The following is a 25,437-nucleotide window of genomic DNA, read 5'->3' on the forward strand; positions in this document are numbered from 1 at the left end:
TATATCTCTTGGGAATTCTCAATCCTAGAGTGTTGTGAAAGCTCTGCTGTTGAATACGCTTACAGCTGGAATAGACCGAGTTTGGTCCCTAAGGGAAATGAGGGATATGAGAGAGGTGAGAAAGTTGAAGCTAAAGCCCATGTTGATGATGCTAAATAGCTGCACAGGTTCAAGGGACTGTACAGACTACACCAGCTCATTATTTCTTATGTTTTTGACATCGTCTCAGAGTAAGAGAGAGGTGAGGCCACAGAGAATTGGGATAAAAAATTTAAATTTGAGGCATTTCAGACTTGTGACAATCACTGGTTGGGGGATTTGAGCTATAGGGAGAGGCTGAACAGGCTGGGGTTGTTTTCCCTGGAGCGTCGGGGGCTGTGGGGTGACCTTATAGAGGTTTACAAAATTATGAGGGGCATGGATATGGTAAATAGGAAAAGTCTTTTCCCTGGGGTCGGGGAGCCCAGAATTAGAGGGCATAGATTTAGGGTGAGAGGGGAAAAGAGACCTACGGGGCAACTTTTTCACACAGAGGGTGGTACGTGTATGGAATGAGCTGCCAGAGGATGTGGTGGAGGCTGGTACAATTGCAACATTTAAGAGGCATTTGGATGGGTATATGAATAGAAAGGGTTTGGAGTGATATGGGCCGGGTGCTGGCAGGTGGGACTAGATTGGGTTGGGATTTCTGATCAGCGTGGATGGATTGGACCGAAGGGTCTGTTTTCATGCTGTACATCTCTGTGACTCTGTGACACTGAATGACGACCTTTACACTTCAAGATGTGTCACACATCTTACAGAGCCGCAGATGTAAAGTTTTATTGTTCTAAAGAAGCAAAACAATAAAGGGCATATTTATATCATGATGTTGGTTGAGGGATGAATATTGGTTAAGACACTGGGAGACCTCTATTTTTTATGCCCTGGGATTATTTACACCCTCTTGAGAAGGCAGTGGAAGGCCTTCAGTTAGCATCACACCTGAAAGACAGCACCTTCAGAGTATGAAAACTAACAGTCTCCTTCCCTTAAATCCACGCTTCCAGAATACAGCAGTTCATTTTGAAGATAAACCTTGCATTCTCCCAAGAAGGTATTAGATATAGCTTTTCAGGCTAAAGGGATCAGGTTACAACACTGAGTTGGATGATCACCAATGATCCTATTTGATAGCAGAACATGCTCAAAGAGCTGAATGGCCTCGTCCTGCTCCTATTCTCTTTATTTTGATGTATGTTTCTGTGACAACGTTACAGGATCAGAGGAATAGTCCATTCAGGCGAAAGTGAGGACTGCAGATGCTGGAGATCAGAGTCGAGAGTGTGATATTGGAAAAGCACAGCAGGTCAGGCAGCATCCGAGGAGCAGGAGAGTTGATGTTTCAGACAAAAGCCCTTCATCAGGAATAGCCCATTCAGCCCAGTAAGTCAGTCCCTCCATTCAATATGCCTTTCTCCTTAAACATGCTCAAGGACTCAGCCTCCAGAGCTCTCTGACAGAGAAAAAGGTACACAACCCTCTGATCAAAAAGATTTCTCCTCATCTCAGTCCTCAGTGGTAACCCCATTATTTTTAAATTGTGCCTCCTGGTTCTAAACTCCCCAGCCAGGGGAAGCATCGCACCTGCATCTCTCCTGTCTGTCTCTTTTAAGTATTCTGTTGGTTTCAATGTGATCACCTCCCATTCTTCACAACTCTTCACAGGCCTGGTTTACCAAATCTCTCCCAATAGGACAATCTCACCATCCTGGGAACAACTCTGGTGAACCAAATAATATCTTTTTTGAGATAAGGAGATCAAAGTCGTGCACAGCATTCTAGTCTAACCAAACTTATTTGAAATTGAAGCGTTCGTTATTCCTGTACTCAAATCTTCCTGCATATTGGAATAATGAACATAAGAACAGAAGAAACAGGGCAGGAGTAGGCAATTCAGTCCCTTGAGCTTACTTCATCACTTAATACTGTCATGGCTGATCTCACCTTGGCCTCAAATCCACTTTCCTGACCACTCCCCATAACCTTTCATCCCATTACTAATTAAACTTCCGTCTACCTTGTCCAATTTAGTCAGTGTCCTGACATCCACTACACTCTGGGTAATGAATGCCACTACCCCTTGAAAGAAACAATTTCTCCTCAAAGACTCCCTGACCTCAAGAAATACAACATAGATATTAACATATGGGTGACCCTCATTCAGAAGAAACTAACTGGGAGAAAACTCTCGTATGAAGGGACACAGTTCTGCAAGAGTACTTGGCAGCAAGAGGAATACGGAAAGGAACTGGAGGAAGGAATGTTTTTTGAGATCAAGGATCACTTCCACCTCCTTGGAACACCTGCTAAATATGTGGTCAGAGATGCAGCTCGAGGATTGGTCTCAGTCTTTGGGACCCACTGAACCCATGACCAGTAACACAGAACTATCTCGGTGGACAATCATACTCATTAGCAAGTGATTTTCAATGACACATCTTAATCAGCCCCACTCCCAGACACAAGCAAATCAGAACAGCGTAAGAGATACATTGTTGACACATTTACACATGTGGTTTTTCTATCCCATCATTTATGTTGCTGAGAAACGCTATGAATAGTTGAGGTCCCAACACAGATCCTTGCTGATACATCATGCCATCCAGTGTACTTGCCTATTATTCCCACTTTCTTTCTCTTGTTACTCAGCTAACTCCTCGACAGGTCAATAATTTGCCCTCAGTACCACAAGTGTTGATTTTAGCTGGCAGGGCTAACATTCCATGCCCATTACATTAGGGACTCCTTCGAAATTCAGTCAGACTCATCAGGAATGACGTCCCCTTTACAAAGCCTTCTGCCCTCCCCCCCCCCCCTGTTCAGCTACAGGTTTGAGGCGTTCAGTCACACTATCACGGCGGCACGGTGGCACAGTGGTTAGCACTGCTGCCTCACAGCGCCAGAGACCCGGGTTCAATTCCCGCCTCAGGCGACTGACTGTGTGGAGTTTGCACGTTCTCCCCGTGTCTGCGTGGGTTTCCTCCGGGTGCTCCGGTTTCATCCCACAGTCCAAAGATGTGCAGTTCAGGTGAATTGACCATGCTAAATTGCCCGTAGTGTTAGGTAAGGGGTGAATGTAGGGGTTGCGCTTCGGCGGGTTGGTGTGGACTTGTTGGGCCGAAGGGCCTGTTTCCACACTGTAATGTAATCTAATCTATCATTAATTAGAGTCTTGAGTCATTTCCCAGCAACAGGCTAATGATCTATTATCCTCTGGCTACTCTCTCTCCGAGTTCTTACTGATGAGACAGAGTGACATATATAATCTTCTAATCTGAATGGATGGTTTCCAAGTGAAGAGAATTTTGGAACAATCACAATGAGAATACTTTCAATGATCTCACCCACACACTTTAAAATCTCTGGGGTGGAAAACCACCCGCTTCCGGGGAATTGTGACTTTCTCCAAGTTCCTCTTTCTTTCATTTTGTTGATGTTAATTTGAATGAGTCTCTCTCTGTGTTCATGATTACCAGTTCTGATATATTGGCTTCCTCTCCCACTGGAACAAGTAATTGTTCAACATGCCCCTCATTTCCTTCTTTTCATTTTTAATCATCCTTCAAAGGGTCAATGTTGCTCCTGGCCATTTTTTTTTATTAAAATATTATGTTGATTTTAAAATTCTTTAAAATTCTGGCTCATTGCTGTAATATGGCCTGGTCCGTTCACACTGTTGCAGTAAACTATTGCAGACACACTTGAGAAATTTCCTCCCTTTCTGATATACGCTGATCTATTTACCCCAATCCAATAAGAAAATTAACCCACTCTGACCACTTCATTTAAAACTACTCTCCTTTTGGTATGTCCCTTTGGTATGTCCTTGCCTAACCTTGGCCTTTATAGAATCTACTACTACACAACTGTGACCAGTAAATCTTTACGTAAGTCCTGCTACAATGTTAAATCTTCTTCCACTCCTTCATTCTACCCTGCATGATCTAACGTCTGCTTTTTGCCTGCTCTCTTACCACTGAATAGATTTCATCATTAACACAAGTCTAGCCCAGCCCAGCCTAGCACAGTCAGCCCAGCCTAGCACAGTCAGCCTAGCACAGCCCAGCCCAGCCTAATACAGCCCAGCCCATCACAGCACAGCCCAGCCTAGCCCAGCTTAGCACAGCCCAGCCCAGCCTAGCCTAGCACAGCCCAGCCCAGCCCAGCCCAGCCTAGCACAGCCCAGCCCAGCTCAGCCCAGCCCAGTCCAGCCTAGCACAGCCCAGCCCAGCCCAGCACAGCCTAGCACAGCCCAGCCCAGCCTAGCACAGCCCAGCCCAGCCCAGCCTAGCACAGCCCAGCCCAGCCTAGCACAGCCCAGCCCAGCCCAGTCTAGCACAGCACAGCCCAGCCCAGCCCAGCCCAGCCTCGCCTAGCACAGCCCAGCCCAGTCTAGCCCAGCCCAGCCTAGCACAGCCCAGCCCAGCCTAGCACAGCCCAGCCCAGTCTAGCCCGGCCCAGCCCAGCCTAGCCCGGCCCAGCCCAGTCCAGCCTAGCACAGCCCAGCACAGCCCAGTCTAGCCCAGCCTCGCCTAGCACAGCCCAGTCTAGCCTAGCCCAGCCTAGCACAGCCCAGCATAGCCTAGCACAGCCCAGCCCAGTCTAGCCCAGCCCAGCCTAGCACAGCCCAGCCCAGCCTAGCACAGCCCAGCCTAGCCTAGCACAGCCCAGCCCAGCCCAGTCTAGCCCAGCCCAGCCTAGCACAGCCCAGCCCAGCCTAGCACAGCCCAGCCTAGCCTAGCACAGCCCAGCACAGCACAGTCTAGCCCAGCCCAGCCTAGCACAGCCCAGCCCAGCCTAGCACAGCCCAGCCTAGCCTAGCACAGCCCAGCACAGCCCAGTCTAGCCCTGCCCAGCCTAGCACAGCCCAGCACAGCCCAGCCTAGCCCAGCCCAGCCCAGCACAGCCCAGCCCAGCCTAGCACAGCCCAGCCCAGCCTAGCACAGCCCAGCACAGCCCAGTCTAGCCCAGCCCAGCCCAGCCCAGTCTAGCCCAGCCCAGCCCAGCACAGCCCAGCCCAGCCCAGCCTAGCACAGCCCAGCCCAGCCTAGCACAGCCCAGCACAGCCCAGTCTAGCCCAGCCCAGTCCAGCACAGCCCAGCCTAGCTTAGCCCAGCCCAGCCCAGCCCAGCACAGCCCAGCCCAGCCTAGCACAGCCCAGCCCAGCCCAGCCTAGCACAGCCCAGCCCAGTCTAGCCCAGCCCAGCCCAGCACAGCCCAGCCTAGCACAGCCCAGCCCAGTCTAGCCCAGCCCAGCCTAGCACAGCCCAGCCCAGTCTAGCCCAGCCTAGCACAGCCCAGCCAGTCTAGCCCAGCCCAGCCCAGCCTAGCACAGCCCAGCCCAGCACAGCCCAGCACAGCCCAGTCTAGCCCAGCCCAGCACAGCCCAGCCTAGCACAGCCCAGCACAGCCCAGCCTAGCCCAGCCTAGCACAGCCCAGCCCAGCACAGCCCAGCCCAGCCCAGCCCAGCACAGCCCAGCACAGCCCAGCCCAGCACAGCCTAGCACAGCCCAGCCCAGCCCAGCCCAGCACAGCCCAGCCCAGCCCAGCACAGCCCAGTCTAGCCCAGCCCAGCCCAGCACAGCCCAGTCTAGCCCAGCCCAGCCCAGCACAGCCCAGCCCAGCCTAGCACAGCCCAGCCCAGCCTAGCACAGCCCAGCACAGCCCAGTCTAGCCCAGCCCAGTCCAGCACAGCCCAGCCTAGCTTAGCACAGCCCAGCCCAGCCCAGCCCAGCCCAGCCCAGCACAGCCCAGCCTAGCACAGCCCAGCCCAGCACAGCCCAGCCCAGCCCAGCCCAGCCCAGCCCAGCCCAGCACAGCCCAGCCTAGCCCAGCCTAGCACAGCCCAGCCCAGCCTAGCACAGCCCAGCCCAGCCCAGCCCAGATCAGTATAACATAAACCTCTGAATCTAACTCTGCTGAACATAGCCCAATGTAGGTCAGCCCTCCACTGCATTGAAGGTGAAAAATCCATTTTCTGGAGGGGATTTAAGTTTTTATAATTAAAAACATAGAGATATGTCTGAAATAAAAACAATAAGATGTTTCCAAGCAAAAGGGAGAAAGTGAGGACTGCAGATGCTGGAGATCGGAGTCAAAAAGTGTGGTGCTGGAAAAGCGCAGCCAGTCAGGCAGCATCTGAGGAGTAGGAGGGTCAATGTTTCAAACATAATCTTTTTATCAGGAATGAAAAGCTCTTCATTCCTGTTGAAGGGCTTGTGTTTGAAACACCGACCTCCTGCTCCTCGAATGCTGCCTGATCGGCTGTGCTTTTCCAGCACCACACCTTTTGATTCTGTTTCCAAATAAGACATGATTGAGTAAAGGTCAGGGAATCCCCAGAATCCAGGAACTCTACCCATGTTGGGCCTGCCATTAATGTTGAAAAGTGGGAGCAACACATACTGATGGTCTGTGTGTCGTTACTCAGTTTAAGATCACAAGAATTAGGAGCAGGAGTCAGCCACACAAACACTCAAACCTTCTTCACATTTCCTTAGAGGCCAAGATATATCAACATTAGATTTGAACACATTCAATGACCATTCACAGCCCCTGGGATAGTCTGCAACACATATTCACAATCGTTTGAAGATATTCTTTTAGTTTTTTTATGGCATGTGACCATTAATGGGGAGACATTTGTTGCCTATCTCTATTTACCCTGAACTATATTAATTAAGGTCATTTCAACGGGTGGGGGTTATGAGTCAACCACATTGCTTTGGGTCTGGAGTCACATGTAGACCAGATCAAGGAAAGATGGCAGTCTTTCCCCATGTCAGTATTAAATGCCAACTCCTTATCCTGAGATCACAATCCCTCATTCTTAATCCTCCAGTTTAGGGAGCCTCTCCAGCTCTCTAAGGAGTTTATACAGTTCATTGAGATCACCTGTCCCTCTTCTAAACTCTGGGGAAGAGAAGCCCATTGGCTAATTGATGGGGCTCTCTGTAAGGCATCCCAGCAGGAATGCTGTGAGCTGTTGATCAGCAATACAGCTCCACTTGTCTGAGATGTAGATCTGAGTGGTGAATGACTCGACTGGAATTGTGACACTGTAAAATGGGATTAAGGCCATTTCTCTTTCAATGGGGCCTGAATGGACTTTTTCTTAAACTGCCCAAGTGTGGCCTCCGATCCCAGAGTAAAATAAGTCATGTGTCAAATTAACCATCACCTTGGAAACAGCGAGCGAAGCACAATAGAAACTGCCACTTGTTCTTTCTAAACAATATGGAGCTCAACCTTTTCTCAATGGAAACAGGTCAGTCATTCCTTAACCGAGGTTGTGATAATGGCCATAGTGACTGAGTTAGTAGTTGTGCACCTTCTGTTCTGGGAGAGTTTGTTTAACAGAGTAGAAACAGGCTGGACGGCAAGTAGTTCTTCCCTTTGCAGAGCAGTGAGACTCAGAAATACATTGCCGACTAACATGGTGGCTGCTGATTCTCTAGGTGGCCTTAACAGGGAGTTGGACCAGTCCCTGTCCGAGATCTGGGATCCCATCACACACCGACAGAAGGTCAGTCATTATATAGGCCACACTTGGTCTGTATGATCATCTTTGACTGATCAGATGGAGGCTGTGTTTCTACCTGAGGCTGGACAAAGGAAATGTGGGGAGAATAAAAATCAATCTTGGGACAAATTTTCAAAGCACGGAAGGCTGAAAACAAGGCAAAAATTAAAGGGAAGCTTCTTCAAGAGGGGGTGTCCATTCTGCCCAGGTTTCATTCAGCAACTTGCCACTTCCTTGTAGTGACTTTGTGGCAGCAGGAAATCCCAAAGCATTTTACAGCCAATGAAGGACTTGTGAACTGTAGTCACTGTTGTAATTTTTAAAATGCTGCAGCTAATGTATGCACAGCAAGCTCTCACAAACAGCAACGTGACAATAATCAGGTAAACTGTTGTGTTTGAGGGATAGATACAGGCCAGGTCATTGAAGGGTTATCCTCTGCTCTTCTTCAAATAGCATCATTGGGTCTTTTATGATGTGGAGGAGCCGCTGTTGGACTGGGATGGACAAAGTTAAAAATCACACAACACCAGGTTAGAGTCCAACAGGTTTATTTGGAAGCACTAGCTATCAGAGTGCTGCTCCTTCATCAGGTGGTTGTGATCACCTCAGTTTAACGTCTTGTCTGAAACACTGCACCTCTGAAAGCACAGCATTCGCTTGGCCCTGTGCTGGATTATCAGCTCTCTGAATTGGGAATCCATCCCCCAATCTCCGGACTGAGAGATTAGTTTGCTACCCACTGAACCACTGCTGACAGAGAGGGAATTATGCATTTGTACAGCACAGGGGCAGCAAACAGGCATACAAGGACCAAGGGATACAGGTTGGAAGTGCATAAATGAAATCGAGAAATGTAGATGATACAACAGTAGAACTGGACTGAATGGCCTACTCTACTTCCCATGGTAGAACCTTGTGGCTGTGATCATCTCAGCTGTAACTGGATGGATATCAGAGTTCTAATGAGTCTTAAAATTCCCTGAGTTTGCAGCATTTCACCATGAAGCAGCCACTTGAGCCAGTGTCTGGTGTATCATAAGTTTCATGAAGGTTCCTCACAATAGGGGTGGCCTGGTGGCCCAATAGTTAGTACTGCAGCCTCACAGCACCAGGGACCCGGGTTCGATTCCAGCTTCAGGCGACTGTCTGTGTGGAGTTTGCACATTCTCCCCGTGTCTGTGTGGGTTTCCTCTGGGTGCTCTGGTTTCCTCCCACAGTCCAAAGATGTGCAGGTTAGATTAATTGGCCATGCTAAATTGCCTCATAATGTGAGGTGCATTAGTCAGAGGGAAATGGGTCTGGGTGGGTTACTCTTCAGAGGGTTGGTGTGGACTGGTTGGGCCGAAGGGCCTGTTTCCACACTGTAGAGAATCTAATCCAATTCCAACTGAGATCTTTGACAAAACTCCCATTTGGTGTACAATTTTTTTAATGCTTAGTTTCATGTTGCGATGCATTAACACGAAGGAAATGAAACAATTGAGTTGGAGGTTGGGATGGTTCAGCTCCCACATTCCTGATGAAGGGTTTTTGCCCGAAACGTGGACTCTCCTCCTTGGATGCTGCCTGACGTGCCGTGCTTTTCCAGCACCACACTTTTTCGACTCCCTTCTGCACTACCGGTTGTATCCAGAGGGTGGCACATCTTCCAGATGCCAACACAACATCCCAAGTTCAGACTCTCAATAAAATATATGACTCCAAGCAATTTTATTCATGTTTGTACTGGTTTGGCAGACCCAATGCGCTCTCAGTTTATCTGGATGTACAGTATTCATTTCTTTATGCATATTTCCTACACATTTCTCTCACAGATACAATAAACAAAGAAAGAAATCCAGGATTAGGATCCTGTTCCCAAATTTCACCTTCTGCCCCATAAAGCACACAGGATGAATACCACATTGAGAAACAGAGACACGCAGAAACAGAAACACACATTTTATATATATACTGAGACACAGACAGGGAGGAAAATACAGATACAGAGAGTCCGCGGAACACACAGCCAGGGAGAAACAACACCGATCGGGAGACACAGAAATAGGGGCGATAAAGGAGTAATGTACACAAACACTGAGTAACACAGACAGGGACAGAGAGAGAGAGACACACACACACACACACACACAAATGAAGGAACACACATACAGATACAGGGACACAGATATCGTGGAGAGACACAGATAAAGAAACACAGGCAACGAAAGAGATACCGAGAGAAAAATGCACATAGATAGAGGGACACAGAAACAGAGACACAGTGACATACAGACACAGGTAGACACACACATATGGTGAGGGCAGATAGACATACGCACAGAAAGAGAGACACAGACACTAATGGACATACACACCGATACAGAGGCATACACAGATGCAGAGACACAGGTAGACACACACTCAGATACAGAGACACAGTAGACACACACACATACAGGAACACAGACACACACACACACAGACAGATATGTAGCGCTCAGACGCCGTGCCTTCGGGTGTTTGCCCTGAAATGTTACTCTTTCGATCACAGCATCCCCCTGACAGGAGATTAGAGTAGATTCCGAGAGAAATCCGAATGTCAGAAACTTGTGAGGCTGGGCGCAGTTTGATGGTGTCTGCAATGGGTTAAAACACTCAGGTGGGTGCAGCTTGTACAATGAACAGAAAAAGGCGAAGGACAATGAGGACAATGAGGAGGTGAGACTCACCGGTGCAGCTATGTGTCCCAGAGACTCCAGTCCACATATTCCGCTCGCCAGCACTGAACCCACTGAGGCCGGTCAGGGAGAGCTGGGGACGCTGGACCGCTCCGACAGGCTGGGAGTTACTGACTGGGAACAGAGGGCGGGTCTGCTCCCCGCACCGCACAATCAGTGACAGCACTAGCTCAAAGGCACAAAGAACAGCATCTTCACCGGATAGAGACAGGAGCACTGAGCCTGAAACACCATGAGCAGCAACAGTGACACCCACACCACCAATACCAGCAACAGTAACATCTCCATCAACTAACACCGACCAGTAATACCTGTAACAACTAATACCAGCAACAGTAACATCATCATCAACTAACACCGACCAGTAATACCTGTAACAACTAAGACCAGCAACAGTAACATCTCCATCAACTAACACCGACCAGTAATACCTGTAACAGTTAATACCAGCAACAGTAACATCTCCATCAACTAACACCGACCAGTAATACCTGTAACAACTAAGACCAGCAACAGTAACATCTCCATCAACTAACATCAGTAATACCTGTAACAGCTAATACCAGCAACAGTAACATCATCATCAACTAACACCAGTAACACCTGTAAAAACTAATTCCAAACACAGTTACATCTCCAACAACTAACACCAGTAATACCTGTAACAGCTAAGACCAGCAACAGTAACATGACCATCAACTAACACCAGTAATACCTGTAACAGCTAATACCAGCAACAGTAACATCATCATCAACTAACACCAGTAATACCTGTAAAAACTAATTCCAAACACAGTTACATCTCCAACAACTAACACCAGTAATACCTGTAACAGCTAAGACCAGCAACAGTAACATGACCATCAACTAACACCAGTAATACCTGTAACAGCTAATACCAGCAACAGTGACATACGCATCAACTAACACCAGTAATACCTGTAACAGCTAATACCAAACACAGTAACATCTCCAACAACTAACACCAGTAATACCTGTAACAGCTAATTCCAAACACAGTAACATCTCCAACAACTAACACCAGTAATACCTGTAACAGCTAATTCCAAACACAGTAACATCTCCAACAACTAACACCAGTAATACCTGTAACAGCTAATACCAGCAACAGTGACATATGCATCAACTAACACCAGTAATACCTGTAACAGCTAATTCCAAACACAGTTACATCTCCAACAACTAACACCTGTAATACCTGTAACAGCTAAGACCAGCAACAGTAACATCATCAACTAACACCAGTAATACCTGTAACAGCTAATTCCAAACTCAGTAACAACTCAATCAACTAACACCAGTAATACATGTAACAGCTAATACCAGCAACAGTAACATCTCCATCAACTAACACCAGTAATACCTGTAACAGGTAATACCAGCAACAGTGACATACGCATCAACTAACACCAGTAATACCTGTAACAGCTAATACCAGCAACAGTAACATCATCATCAACTAACACCAGTAATACCTGTAAAAACTAATTCCAAACACAGTTACATCTCCAACAACTAACACCAGTAATACCTGTAACAGCTAAGACCAGCAACAGTAACATCATCAACTAACACCAGTAATACCTGTAACAGCTAATTCCAAGCACAGTAACATCACCAACAACAAACACCAGTAATACCTGTAACAGCTAAGACCAACAACAGTAACATCTCCATCAACTAACACCAGTAATACCTGTAACAGGTAATACCAGCAACAGTGACATACGCATCAACTAACACCAGTAACACTTGTAACAGCTAATTCCAAACACAGTAACATCTCCAACAACTAACACCAGTAATACCTGTAACAGCTAAGACCAGCAACAGTAACATCTCCATCAACTAACACCAGTAATACCTGTAACAGGTAATACCAGCAACAGTGACATACGCATCAACTAACACCAGTAATACCTGTAACAGCTAATACCAGCAACAGTAACATCATCATCAACTAACACCAGTAATACCTGTAAAAACTAATTCCAAACACAGTTACATCTCCAACAACTAACACCAGTAATACCTGTAACAGCTAAGACCAGCAACAGTAACATCATCAACTAACACCAGTAATACCTGTAACAGCTAATTCCAAGCACAGTAACATCACCAACAACAAACACCAGTAATACCTGTAACAGCTAAGACCAACAACAGTAACATCTCCATCAACTAACACCAGTAATACCTGTAACAGGTAATACCAGCAACAGTGACATACGCATCAACTAACACCAGTAACACTTGTAACAGCTAATTCCAAACACAGTAACATCTCCAACAACTAACACCAGTAATACCTGTAACAGCTAAGACCAGCAACAGTAACATCATCAACTAACACCAGTAATACCTGTAACAGCTAATTCCAAGCACAGTAACATCACCAACAACTAACACCAGTAATACCTGTAACAGCTAATTCCAAACACAGTAACATCTCCAACAACTAACATCAGTAATACCTGTAATACCTAAGACCAGCAACTGTAACATCACCATCAACTAACACCAGTAATACCTGTAACAGCTAAGACCAGCAACAGTAACATCTCCATCAACTAACACCAGTAATACCTGTAACAGCTAATACCAGCAACAGTAATAACTCCAACAACTAACATCAGTAATACCTGTAACAGCTAATTCCAAACACAGTAACATCTCCAACAACTAACATCAGTAATACCTGTAATACCTAAGACCAGCAACTGTAACATCACCATCAACTAACACCAGTAATACCTGCATCAGCTAAGACCAGCAACAGTAACATCACCATCAACGAACACCAGTAATACCTGTAATACCTAAGACCAGCAACAGTAACAACACCATCAACTAACACCAGTAATACTTGTAAAAGCTAATTCCAAACACAGTAACATCTCCAACAACTAACACCAGTAATACCTGCAACAGCTAACACCAACAACAGTAACATCTCCATCAACCAACACCAGTAACAACAGTAACAGCTAATTCCAAACAAAGTATCATCTCCAACAACTAACACCAGTAATACCTGTAACAGCTAATTCCAAACACAGTAACATCTCCACAACTAACACCAGTAATACCTGTAACAGCTAAGACCAGCAACAGTAACATCACCAACAACTAACACCAGTAATACCTGTAACAGCTAGGAGCAACAACAGTAACATCTCCAACAACTAACACCAGTAATACCTGTAACAGCTAATTCCAAACACAGTAACATCTCCAACAACTAACACCTGTAATACCTGTAACAGCTAAGACCAACAACAGTAACATCTCCATCAACCAACACCAGTAACAACAGTAACAGCTAATTCCAAACAAAGTATCATCTCCAACAACTAACACCAGTAATACCTGTAACAGCTAAGACCAGCAATAGCAACATCTCCAACAACTAACACCAGTAATACCTGTAACAGCTAAGACCAACAACAGTAACATCTCCAACAACTAACATCAGTAATACCTGTAACCGGTAAGACCAACAACAGTAACATCTCCAACAACTAACACCAGTAATACCTGTAACAGCTAATTCCAAACACAGTAACATCTCCAACAACTAACACCTGTAATACCTGTAACAGCTAAGACCAGCAACAGTAACATCTCCAACAACTAACACCAGTAATACCTGTAACAGCTAATTCCAAGCACAGTAACATCTCCAACAACTAACACCAGTAACAGCTAATTCCAAACACAGTAACATCTCCAACAACTAACACCAGTAACACCTGTAACAGCTAATTCCAAACACAGATACTACTGGTGCTAGTTGTTGGAGATGTTACTGTTGTTGGTCTTAGCTGTTACAGGTATTACTGATGGTATTTGAAGGTGATGTTACTGTTGTTGGTCTTAGCTGTTACAGGTATTACTGATGGTATTTGAAGGTGATGTTACTGTTGTTGGTCTTAGCTGTTACAGGTATTACTGGTGTTAGTTGTTGGAGATATTACTGTTGTTGGTCTTAGCTGTTACAGGTATTACTGATGGTATTTGAAGGTGATGTTACTGTTGTTGGTCTTAGCTGTTACAGGTATTACTGGTGTTAGTTGTTGGAGATGTTACTGTTGTTGGTATTAGTTGTTACAGGTATTACTGGTGTTAGTTGTTGGTGATGTTACTGTGTTTGGAATTAGCTGTTACAGGTATTACTGGTGTTAGGTGTTGGAGATGTTACTGTGTTTGGAATTAGCTGTTACAGGTGTTACTGGTGTTAGTTGATGGTGATGTTACTGTTGCTGGTCTTAGGTATGACAGGTATTACTGATGTTAGTTGATGGAGATGTTACTGTTGCTGGTCTTAGCTGTTACAGGTATTATTGGTGTTAGTTGTTGGAGATGTTACTGTGTTTGGAATTAGCTGTTACAGGTATTACTGGTGTTAGTTGTTGGAGATATTACTGTTGCTGGTCTTAGCTGTTACAGGTATTACTGGTGTTAGTTGTTGGAGATGTTACTGTGTTTGGAATTAGCTGTTACTGGTATTACTGGTGTTAGTTGTTGGAGATATTACTGTTGCTGGTATTAGCTGTTACAGGTATTACTGGTGTTAGTTGTTGGAGATGTTACTGTTGGTGGTCTTAGCTGTTACTGGTATTACTGGTGTTAGTTGTTGGAGATATTACTGTTGCTGGTATTAGCTGTTACAGGTATTACTGGTGTTAGTTGTTGGAGATTTTACTGTGTTTGGAATTAGCTGTTACAGGTATTACTGGTGTTAGTTGTTGGAGATTTTACTGTGTTTGGAATTAGCTGTTACAGGTATTACTGGTGTTAGTTGTTGGAGATATTACTGTTGCTGGTCTTAGCTGTTACAGGTATTACTGGTGTTAGTTGTTGGAGATATTACTGTTGCTGGTCTTAGCTGTTACACGTATTACTGGTGTTAGTTGTTGGAGATATTACTGTTGCTGGTCTTAGCTGTTACACGTATTACTGGTGTTAGTTGTTGGAGATGTTACTGTGTTTGGAATTAGCTGTTACTGGTGTAACTGGTGTTAGTTGTTGGAGATGTTACTGTTGTTGGTCTTATCTGTTACTGGTATTACTGGTGTTAGTTGTTGGAGATATTACTGTTGCTGGTATTAGCTGTTACAGGTATTGGCTGTTACAGGTATTACTGGTGTTAGTTGTTGGAGATGTTACTGTGTTTGGAATTAGCTGTTACAGGTATTACTGGTGTTCGTTGTTGGAGATATTACTGTTGCTGGTATTAGCTGTTACAGGTATTACTGGTGTTAGTTGTTGGAGATGTTACTGTGTTTGGAATTAGCTGTTACAGGTATTACTGGTGTTAGTTGTTGGAGATATTACTGTTGCTGGTATTAGCTGTTACAGGTATTACTGGTGTTAGTTGTTGGAGATGTTACTGTTGTTGGTCTTAGCTGTTACAGGTATTACTGGTGTTAGTTGTTGGAGATATTACTGTTGCTGGTATTAGCTGTTACAGGTATTACTGGTGTTAGTTGTTGGAGATTTTACTGTGTTTGGAATTAGCTGTTCCAGGTATTACTGGTGTTAGTTGTTGGAGATATTACTGTTGCTGGTCTTAGCTGTTACAGGTATTACTGGTGTTAGTTGTTGGAGATGTTACTGTGTTTGGAATTAGCTGTTACTGGTGTAACTGGTGTTAGTTGTTGGAGATGTTACTGTTGTTGGTCTTATCTGTTACTGGTATTACTGGTGTTAGTTGTTGGAGATATTACTGTTGCTGGTATTAGCTGTTACAGGTATTACTGGTGTTAGTTGTTCTAGATTTTACTGTGTTTGGAATTAGCTGTTACAGGTATTACTGGTGTTAGTTGTTGGAGATATTACTGTTGCTGGTCTTAGCTGTTACATGTATTACTGGTGTTAGTTGTTGGAGATGTTACTGTGTTTGGAATTAGCTGTTACTGGTGTAACTGGTGTTAGTTGTTGGAGATGTTACTGTTGTTGGTCTTATCTGTTACTGGTATTACTGGTGTTAGTTGTTGGAGATATTACTGTTGCTGGTATTAGCTGTTACAGGTATTAGCTGTTACAGGTATTACTGGTGTTAGTTGTTGGAGATGTTACTGTGTTTGGAATTAGCTGTTACAGGTATTACTGGTGTTAGTTGTTGGAGATGTTACTGTTGCTGGTCTTAGCTGTTAGAGGTATTACTGGTGTTAGTTGTTGGCGATGTTAGTGTTGTTGTTCTTAGCTGTTACCGGTATTACTGGTGTTATTTGTTGCAAATGTTACTGTGTTTGGAATTAGCTGTTACAGATGTTACTGGTGTTAGTTGTTGGAGATGTTACTGTTGTTGGTCTTAGCCTTTACAGGTATTACTGGTGTTAGTTGACAGAGATGTTACTGTGTTTGTAATTAGCTGTTTTAGGCGTTACTGGTGTTAGTTGTTGGAGATGTTACTGTTGCTGGTATTAGCTGTTACAGGTATTACTGGTGTTAGTTGTTGGAGATGTTACTGTTGTTGGTCTTAGCTGTTACAGGTATTACTGGTGTTAGTTGTTGGAGATGTTACTGTTGCTGGTATTAGCTGTTACAGGTATTACTGATGTTAGTTGATGGAGATATTACTGTTGCTGGTCTTAGCTGTTACAGGTATTACTGGTGTTAGTTGTTGGAGATGTTACTGTGTTTGGAATTAGCTGTTACTGGTATTACTGGTGTTAGTTGTTGGAGATATTACTGTTGCTGGTATTAGCTGTTACAGGTATTACTGGTGTTAGTTGTTGGAGATGTTACTGTTGTTGGTCTTAGCTGTTACTGGTATTACTGGTGTTAGTTGTTGGAGATATTACTGTTGCTGGTCTTAGCTGTTACAGGTATTACTGGTGTTAGTTGTTGGAGATATTACTGTTGCTGGTCTTAGCTGTTACATGTATTACTGGTGTTAGTTGTTGGAGATGTTACTGTGTTTGGAATTAGCTGTTACTGGTGTAACTGGTGTTAGTTGTTGGAGATGTTACTGTTGTTGGTCTTATCTGTTACTGGTATTACTGGTGTTAGTTGTTGGAGATGTTACTGTTGCTGGTATTAGCTGTTACAGGTATTAGCTGTTACAGGTATTACTGGTGTTAGTTGTTGGAGATGTTACTGTGTTTGGAATTAGCTGTTACAGGTATTACTGGTGTTCGTTGTTGGAGATATTACTGTTGCTGGTATTAGCTGTTACATGTATTACTGGTGTTAGTTGTTGGAGATGTTACTGTGTTTGGAATTAGCTGTTACTGGTATTACTGGTGTTAGTTGTTGGAGATATTACTGTTGCTGGTATTAGCTGTTACAGGTATTACTGGTGTTAGTTGTTGGAGATGTTACTGTTGTTGGTCTTAGCTGTTACAGGTATTACTGGTGTTAGTTGTTGGAGATATTACTGTTGCTGGTATTAGCTGTTACAGGTATTACTGGTGTTAGTTGTTGGAGATTTTACTGTGTTTGGAATTAGCTGTTACAGGTATTACTGGTGTTAGTTGTTGGAGATGTTATTGTTGCTGGTCTTAGCTGTTACAGGTATTACTGGTGTTAGTTGTTGGAGATATTACTGTTGCTGGTCTTAGCTGTTACAGGTATTACTGGTGTTAGTTGTTGGAGATATTACTGTTGCTGGTCTTAGCTGTTACAGGTATTACTGGTGTTAGTTGTTGGAGATATTACTGTTGCTGGTCTTAGCTGTTACAGGTATTACTGGTGTTAGTTGTTGGAGATGTTACTGTTGCTGGTCTTAGCTGTTGCAGGTATTACTGGTGTTAGTTGTTGGAGATATTACTGTTGCTGGTCTTAGCTGTTACAGGTATTACTGGTGTTAGTTGTTGGAGATGTTATTGTGTTTGAAATTAGCTGTTACAGGTATTACTGGTGTTAGTTGTTGGAGATTAGATTAGATTAGATTACTTACAGTATGGAAACAGGCCCTTCGGCCCAACAAGTCCACACCGACCCGCCGAAGCGCAACCCACCCATTCCCCTACATTTACCCCTTTACCTGACACTACGGGCAATTTAGCATGGCCAATTCACCTGACCTGCACATCTTTGGACTGTGGGAGGAAACCGGAACACCCGGAGGAAACCCACGCAGCCACGGGGAGAACGTGCAAACTCTACACAGTCAGTCGTCTGAGGCGGGAATTGAACCCGGGTCTCTGGCGCTGTGAGGCAGCAGTGCTAACCACTGTGCCACCGGGCCGCCTTGATAGTGTGACTGAACGCCTCAAACCTGTAGCTGAACAGGGGTGGGTGGAGGGCAGAAGGCTTTGTAAAGGGGACGTCATTCCTGATGAGTCTGACTGAATGTATCTAGCCTCAACAACTCTGTGGGATATAGAATTCTAGACATTTGCAACCCACTGGAAGAAGAAATTCCCTTCCATCTTGTTTTAAACCAGAGTTCCATTATTCCCCCACTAGAAGATTATGCAATGATCCAAGGAAGTTGGTGAAAACTATAAAAGGATTTTATACAGTCATTAGAAAGAAATTATTTCTGGTTGAAGAGTTCACAGTAAATATCAATTACAGCTGGGTCATTTAGAAGTTACTTCAGAAAATACTTTGTCACACAAAAGGAAACCAGGACCACCCTTCCCCAAAAACCTGGGGGTGAACTGAAATATCCAAGCCTGAGATTGATAGAGTTCTGCTGGATGAGATCAATGGAACTGAGGTAGGCAAATGGAGTCAGGCTGCAAGTAACCATGAATGGCAGAACAGGGTGAATTTGAAATCCAATAATTCCAACATGTCCCATCCTGCCTGCCCACACCCAAAGGTGAGAAACACTACATTTCTTTCTGGATTGTGAAGTTGCAGGTTGGAGTATCTGGGATGGCAGATTGGTCTTAAAACAAAAGATTGGGGAATTTGGATCTATGTCTGCTGATAATTGAAAGAATGTGGAGTGGCCTTATTGAAACTACTAAAAGGCTGTGATAGGGACAATGTAGACAAGAAGCATCCCCAGGCTGGTATGTCTAAAACCAGGGGATATCAGGGTAAGAGTAGGTTCTTTCAAAGTGAGATGAGGAGGAATTTCTTTGTCTAGAGGGTAGACCTCCCAGAGATCTGTGGAAGCTCAGTCATTGAGCACGTTCAAACAGAGATTGACTAGATTCTGGAGAGTATTGGCATGAAGGATCAGGAAGTAATGTGAGAAACTGGAGATAATCAGCCATGGTCTAATGAAATAGTAGGAAAGGCTTGATGGGCTGAATGGCTTATTCCTATTATTATGTTCCTATTGCTTTATGGTGAATACTTGAAGATTTAAAAAAATGTAGAGGAAATAATGGGAGAGTGAGACTAACTGGCCAGTTCTTTCAAAGGGCCAGTGCAGACATGATGGACCTAATGGCCTATTTCTATGTTGGACACCTTTTTATAGAAAGAACAAGGCAGGTATTTGGGGTGGGATGGTGTGGGTGTTGATGTGGGAATGGAATGGCCTCCTTTATAATATAAGGAAAAGATTAAGGGTATTTAGAGAAGTAGGTAAATGTAGAAAGCAGTACAGAGGAGACAGAGAACACAACAAGAAAAGAACAATTGTTACATCCGCAAATAAGTCAGCACAGTAAGGCTATATTGTTAAAGCTGTCTTGCAGGAGGTGATAGGAAGCTATAGATAGCAGGAGGCACAAACCATTATAATATGGACAAATTAAAGAGAGGGACACTGGAAAATAATACCAAGGTCAGTTAGTGAACTCATGGAGTTATCTTAAGGAGGTCTGTCAACAGCAGAAATACAAGAAAAGCATTGAACATGTACTCAAACCTGAAATGTCCACAGTTTCTTGAAATGGATCTCATACCATTTGCCTTCCCACCTGCATACTTCATTTCCAGGAGAGCTTTTACTGATTTATGAAAGAAATACTTGGGTCTCTTTGGCACTTGCACTTCCCAACCTTACACCATTTAAAAAATATTCTGCCTTTCTGTTTTTTCTACCAAGTGAGTAACATCATACTCATTGTTTCATCTGTCAATTTGCAGCACATTCACTGTGCACGTAGACTGTCCTAGTCTACATGAACCTTCTTTACATCCTCCTCAGCTTACATTACCACCCGGTTTGGTGTCATCAATAAACTGTGAACAACTACTATTAATAACTACTATTAGTCCTCACATCAGGCCATCTTGTTTTTACCCCTATTGCCTTTTGTCAGAGCTCTGTCTTCATACTGTTTGTTGCATGTCTTGCATAATTTTTTCCAGCCCCTACAACCTTCCTCTCTCTCCAACCTCCTCCAGCCCATATGACATTTCCTCCATCTGTTCCCTCCTCCAGCCTCTACAATCCTCCCTCTCTTTGTAACCTCCGCTAGATCCTCCCCCTCTGAAAAACTTGCACTGATTTGAATTTGGCCTCTAGAATGTCCCTGATTTAAATCACTTTGCCATTGGTGTCCTTGTTTTGAGCTGCCTGGACCCTATACTATGGAATTTCATTCCTCAGCCTCGCTTTCCTCTTTTAAGGTGTTCCTTGACACCAACCAACTCTCTTCCATATGCCCTTGTGTGACTTGTTAATTCTTGTCCAATTGCAGCCCTTTCAGTCATCTTGGGACAGTTTTCTATTGACAGGTGCTGTATGATTGTTGTGGTCAGTGATATCCATTTTCCAGGAATGAATAGCCAGGGACACACCCATTGGAACAGACTGCTGGATTCCAGATGGGCAGGAGATAACTAACTTTGAAAGAGTCTGGCAGCGACAAGCCTTAAGCTAAAAGTAGTTTGTCTGTGTATTTTTATATTTCCCACCACAATTACCAAGGATATGTAACCAGTACATTACCTGAGCTTACCTGATAACTCAGTAACCTGTTGTTTCAGCATTTTCAGCTGGTAATTTAAAAATCGACTTTAAAGTACGGTCAATTAAGCATAAAAGTCGACTATTGTTCCAATTAGCAGTTGGTACGTACCACTGCACTAAATAATGATTTCCGGGTTTGCCTTTGGAATTTGGAACAAAATGCCTTCATTTAGTATTGAGCCCTGCAATTATATCTATAAATAAAAATACAAACTTTATTTTGCTGTTGTCTGTCTGTGTGTGAATCTGAGCATGTGCATGCATGCGTGTGTTGTATATGGGTTGCATTTTACAGCACAGTAAGCAAATATTTGGTTCCCTGCTACCAACTCTCTGAAAGAGCTGTTCACTTATTTCCAGCCTTTCCCACATCCTTTAACCATTCCAGCCATCGCCCTGACATGGCAGGAAATTGAATAATGTGTTAAAAACTAATCTCTGGGAGAAAGGAATAACTTGCATTTCTCAGGTGGTCCCAACACAAGTCAATGACAAACTATTAAGCTCTCTAGCTGAACCGTTGGACTCGAACAATGCCCTTCTCCAGCTCCCCAACGACTAACTTCAAAAGTTAAATACTGGTTACTAGTAAGAATTTTAAAAATCGGCATTTATAATGACAGATATATTCTATGTGAGAAAGGAGAATATTATAAAACTTATTCTGCTTCTCATTGTTCTACACTTTTGGTGGACAGGAAACATTTCTGGTTGTAACAGGCTGTCCCTTTTTTGAGGTATTTTAGGTGTTGGAGGTGATTTCCTCGAATTCCAGGAGCAGCAATTACTGTTTTATATGCTGTTGCATTGTTTTGGAACTTTGGAGAAAAAGAAGTCAAAACAACAGCAGTTTTAAAAGGGAGAAGAGCAGACAAAGGCAGCACATGGTGAGGACAGTGCAGGAGAGAGAGAGCGAGAAGGAGAGAGAGAGAGAAAGGGAAAGAGAGAGAGAGAAACCCACACTGCTATCTGACACAACAGTGAATCTGTGCAGTTACTGCCTTTGCTGTTTGAATTCATGTATCACTGGACATCGGAGTGTGTCTTGGAAAATTAACAAACAGTGAAATTCACAACTGATCTTGGAGGGAGAGGTTACAGCACAGAAACAGATAAGTGAATATTTTTAAGTGTGACCTTACAGAAAGTCTGCAGGAGTAAGTAGAGTGGGGTTCTTTCTTGATTATATGTTTTATTGAGATTTGTCTCTTGATTAAACTTAAAATTATAAGCCATAAGTATTAAGTTAGCCTGGAACAGTGTTTTGTAGGGGAATAAGACAGTACTATTTTCTGAGTCTGTAGATTGAAAGAAGCAAAATGGCCCTTAGTAGAGTGACATGCTCTTCTTGTTGGATCTGGGAGTTTAGGGAGAGTTTATGGGTTACTGAGGATTATGCAATAAATACCGTTGGTTGCGAATCCTATCAGATCGGTTGGAGAGACAGTTAGAGGCAATGAGGAATTTACAAGAGCAAGGGGGTGTGATGGATGGTAGTTATAGGAAGGGGGAAAGTCTCAGATACAGTCACATAGATGGGTTAACTCCAGGAAAGGTAAGAGAGGTAGGTAGGTAATGCAGGAGTCTTCTGTGGCTATCCCCATTTCAAACAAGTATGCTGTTTTGGAAAATGTAGGGGGGTGATGGGTTCTCAGGGGAACATAGCACAAACAGCCAAGTTTCTGGTATCGAGACAGGCTCTAATGAGAGGTACGTTGGGTTCCAAGAGATCAAATGTGTGAGGGGACTCTTTAGTCCGAGGCACAGTTAGACATTTCTGTGGCCAACAGTGAAAAATCAGAATTGTGTGTTGCCTCTCTGGTGCCAGGATCAATGATGTCTCAGAGAGAGTGCACAATGTTCTCAAGGGGGAGAGAGCCCAACAGGAGGTCACTGTACACATTGGAACCAATGACATAGAAAGGCAAAAGGATGAGATTCTGAAGGGAGAATGTAGAGAGTTAGGCAGGAATTTAAAAAGGAGGTCCTCAAGAGTAGTAATATCTGGATTACTCCTGGTGCTGTGAGCTAGTGTGGGTAGGAATAGGAGGATAGAGCAGATGAATGCATGGCTAAGGAGTTGGTGTATAGGAGAAGGATTCACATTTTTGGATCATTATAATCTCTACTGGGGTAGAAGTGACCTGCACAAGAAGGACGGATTGCACCTGAGTTGGAAGGGGACTAATATACTGGGTAGGTAGATTTGCTAGAGCTGCTCAGGAGGATTTAATCTGGTAAGGTTTGGGGGGGGGGGGGGGGTGGTGGAGGGATGGATGTGGGTGAGGTTGGTGAGACCCAGGGAGATGGTGAGACTGGTACAGTTGAGAAAAGATGCGAGTCAAACAGTCAGGGCAGGCAGGGACAAAGCAGAAAACAAGGTAGGACTGATAAATTAAACTGCATTTATTTCAATGCAAGGGGCCTAACAGGGAAGGCAGATGAATTTAGAACAGTTACAGAAACGTGGCTCAGGGATGGGCAGGACTGGCAGCTTAATGTTCCAGGATACAAACGCTACAGGAAGGATAGAAAGGGAGGCATGAGAGGAGAGGGAGTGGCATTTTTGATAAGGGATAGCAATACAGCTGTGCTGAGGGAGGCTATTCCTGGAAATACATCCAGGGACGTTATTTGGGTGGAACTGAGAAATAAGAAAGGGATGATAACCTTATTGGGATTGTGTTATAGACCCTCTAATAGTCAGAGGGAAATTGAGAAACAGATTTGTAGGGAGATCTCAGTTATCTGTAAGAATAATAGGGTGGTTATGGTAGTGATTTTAATATTCCAAACATGGACTGGGACTGCCATAGTGTTAAGGGATTTATGGAGAAGAATTTGTTAAGTGTGTACAAGAAACATTTCTGAGTCAGTTTGTGGATGTACCTACTAGAGAAGGTGCAAACATTGACCTACTCTTAGGAAATAAGGCAGGGCAGGTGACTGAGGTGTCTGTGGGGGAGCACTTTGGAGCCAGTGACCATAATTCTATTAGATTTAAAATAGTGATGGAAAAGGATAGACCAGATCTAAAAGTTGAAGTTCTAAATTGGAGAAAGGCTAATTTTGACGGTATTAGGCAAGATCTTTCAAAAACTAATTGGGGGCAGATATTCACAGGTAAAGGGATAGCTGGAAAATGGGAAGCCTTCAGAAATGAAATAATGAGAGTCCAGCGGCAGTATATTCCTGTCAGGGTGAAAGGGAAGGCTGGTAGGTATAGGGAATGCTGGATGACTAAAGAAATTGAGGGTTTGGTTAAGAAAAAGAAGGAAGCATAGATCAGGTATAGACAAGATAGATCAAATGAATCCTTAGAAGAGTATAAAGGCAGTAGGAGGATACTTAAGAGGGAAATCAGGAGGGAAAAAAGGGGACATGAGATAGCTTTGGCAAATAGAATTAAGGAGAATCCACAGGGTTTTTAAGAACACATTAAGGGCAAAACGGTAATTAGGGAGAGAATAGACCCCTTTGCATGGAACCGCATGAGATAGGAGAGATACTAAAGGAGTATTTTGCATCAGTGGTTACTATGGAAATGGACATAGAAGGTATAGAATGTTGGGAAATAGATGGTGACATCTTGAAAAAGGTCCATATTACAGAGGAGGAAGTGCTGGATGCCTTGAAATGCATAAAAGTGGATAAATCCCCAGGACCTGATCAGGTTTACCCGAGAACTCTGTGGGAAGCTAGAGAAGTGATTGCTGGGCCTCTTGCAGAGATATTTGTATCATCGATAGTCACAGGTGAGGTGCCGGAAGACTGGAGGTTGGCAAACGTGGTGCCACTGTTTAAGAAGGGTGGTAAGGACAAGCCAGGGAACTATAGACCAGTGAGCCTGACATCGGTTATGGGCAAGTTGTTGGAGGGAATCCTGAGGGACAGGATGTACATATATTTGGAAAGGCAAGGACTGATTAAGAATAGTCAACATGACTTTGTGCATGGGAAATCATGTCTCACAAACTTGATTGAGTTTTTTGAAGAAGTAACAAAGAGGATTGATGAGAGCAGAGCGGTGGATGTGATCTATATGGACTTCAGTAAGGCATTTGACAAGGTTCCCCATGGGAGACTGATTAGCAAAGTTAGATCTCATGGAATAGAGGGAGAATGAGCCATTTGGATACAGAACTGGCTCAAAGATGGAAGACAGAGGGTGGTGGTGAAGGGTTGTTTTTCAGACTGGAGGCCTGTGACCAGTGGAGTGCCACAAGGATCGGTGCTGGGTCCTCTACTTCTTGTCATTTATATAAATGATTTGGATGCGAGCATAAGAGGTACA

The 25,437-nt window shown here is 44.0% G+C and overlaps 1 protein-coding gene across 4 annotated transcripts in view; it reads right to left on the reverse strand.

Annotated features, from left to right (window-relative positions):
* The window catches only part of vit (vitrin), a 60,597-nt gene extending 50,159 nt beyond the window's left edge, over positions 1 to 10,438 (reverse strand). For 3 of the 4 annotated variants that reach the window (XM_087978826.1, XM_087978840.1, XM_087978824.1), the window contains exon 1: positions 10,280 to 10,438. The gene's annotated coding sequence lies outside the window, so the exon portion shown is untranslated. The remainder of the gene's footprint in view (positions 1 to 10,279) is intronic. The other variant, XM_087978833.1, reaches the window with a different exon arrangement.
* Between the last annotated feature and the right edge of the window lie 14,999 nt (positions 10,439 to 25,437).

This window comes from Chiloscyllium plagiosum, unplaced genomic scaffold (assembly GCF_037043375.1).
Source record: "Chiloscyllium plagiosum isolate Xiang-an unplaced genomic scaffold, Cpla_swu_hap1 HiC_scaffold_3, whole genome shotgun sequence".
NCBI lineage: Eukaryota > Metazoa > Chordata > Chondrichthyes > Orectolobiformes > Hemiscylliidae > Chiloscyllium > Chiloscyllium plagiosum.